This window comes from Drosophila willistoni, unplaced genomic scaffold (genome assembly GCF_018902025.1).
Source record: "Drosophila willistoni isolate 14030-0811.24 unplaced genomic scaffold, UCI_dwil_1.1 Seg31.1, whole genome shotgun sequence".
Taxonomy (NCBI): Eukaryota; Metazoa; Arthropoda; class Insecta; order Diptera; family Drosophilidae; genus Drosophila; species Drosophila willistoni.
The window spans coordinates 38,892-40,695 of NW_025814264.1; the positions used below are offsets into that span (position 1 = coordinate 38,892).

Here is a 1,804-nt window from a genome sequence, read left to right on the forward strand (position 1 = left end):
AGCGGTTTTCGCTAAAAACTAAATGTTAATCTAATGTCTTATTGTATATTTTTTATTTAGTATTAATCTAGTTTTAAGATAATTTTAATCCCCCCGCCCCTGCTGCTGTAACGGCCTTTTAAATTTAAATTTTTGCTATATACCCTTGTAGGTGAAAGGGCAAAAAATAAAAAGCGGCCTCAATCGAAAGACTGAGGCCAGGCGGGTCAAACGCCTTACCTTAAAAAGTGGGGTAATTCAAGGTCATGTGAACGCGGCAGAACTCTCCTTGAAGGGCTGACGAGAAACTGGACATCCTGGCGACGGGTGGTCCTACTCATTTCCCACACGACCGGCGAAAAAATCCCTCAGCCATGGACTTTGGAGTTTATTCTGGAATAAACCACAACAGATTAAGTACTCAAGCTATATGCGAACTATCCTCTGACCACTTACCTGTTTTTGTACACATCACGATGGACCAGCACCCAAACTTACTTCCTGACAATCGAAGACTTTTGCCTGTAGGATCTAACATTAAACTGTTCCAAAACACCCTCAGCGACTCCCTCCACCTAAGTATGGAAATCGAATCTGGATTAGACATTGAGGACGCGATTAATATCTTCACAAACAACAGTCACCATGCTGCAGCCCTGGCCACTAAACCTCTACGAAGGGACCTGCCAAATACGAATCGTACCGAATCGGAGGAGCCATACCTATAAATAAAAAATTGCACAAATTATTAAAACAAAAAAATTAAATAAAATTGATATAATGCCTCTCACGAAACTTTGAACGTAAAAAAACATTAAAATATACTAAACAAAGAAATAAGCCTATCAAAAAACAAACACTTAAATAAAAAACTATGTAAAATAGACTCCTCTGATCGGTACAGACCCCACAAGCTGTGGCAATTAACCAACAAACTAAAACGGCAGCCCCTTCCTAACTGGCCTCTTAGGATCCCTAGCGGAGTAGACAAGAAGCATGCATGGACAAGATCACCTGAAGGTAAAATGGAGCTGTTTACTGACCAGTTAGAGAAGCGTTTCTCTCCCAACTTGACAAATAGCTCCCTTGACATGGCCAAAATCAACGAGGAAACAAATGCCATCCTTGCCCAAAAAATGCTCATGGAGTATGCATGTAAAACCCACCACTTCGTCGCTAGCTCCTCCGCCAACTTTGACTCCAGCAACTCACCTTTTGTCAAGCCCATCACTCTCTCTGAACTAAAAAAAGAGATTGATAGCTTAATCAACAAAAAAGCACCAGGATATGATAGGATCAACAATGCCCTAATCAAAGTTCTCCCACTCAAAGCTATCATCTTCTTACTCAAAATATACAACAGCATCCTACGTTTTTGCCACTTCCCCCTAGTGTGGAAAAAAGCCATAGTTGTCATGGTAAAAAAACAAAAAAAAACAATTTCTGAAGCTAGCTCGTATCGCCCCATTAGCTTGCTTCCTGCTTTCTCAAAAATACTTGAATCCATGCTTGCCAAGAGGCTCCTTAAATGTAACCGTCTTTCACAATCCATACCTAACCACCAATTTGGATTCCGCAAATTTCATGGGGCCGAGCATCAACTAGCTCGCGTTACACAATTCCTCCAGAGAGCTTTTGAGGACAAACTGTATGGATCGACTATATTCATCGATATTACAGAAGCGTTTGACAATGTTTGGCACTGCGGTCTGCGTAACAAGTTGATAAAGCTACTACCTATTAACCTATACAAAGTTCTGGACAGTTACCTCAAGGATCGCACGTTCTCCGTTCGCGGTAACCATGGTAGTATGTCCCGGGATGG

At 41.4% G+C, this 1,804-nt stretch overlaps 1 long non-coding RNA gene across 2 annotated transcripts; it reads right to left on the reverse strand.

Annotated features, from left to right (window-relative positions):
• On the reverse strand, nt 1–709 carry LOC124461305. Of its 2 annotated transcripts, none has more exons than XR_006955013.1 (3): nt 624–709; nt 478–554; nt 1–372 (listed from the first exon to the last, which is right to left on the reverse strand). It is a non-coding gene; the product is annotated as an uncharacterized LOC124461305 (long non-coding RNA). The 2 variants fall into 2 exon arrangements; XR_006955012.1 differs by having other exon boundaries at nt 436–554.
• Between the last annotated feature and the right edge of the window lie 1,095 nt (nt 710–1,804).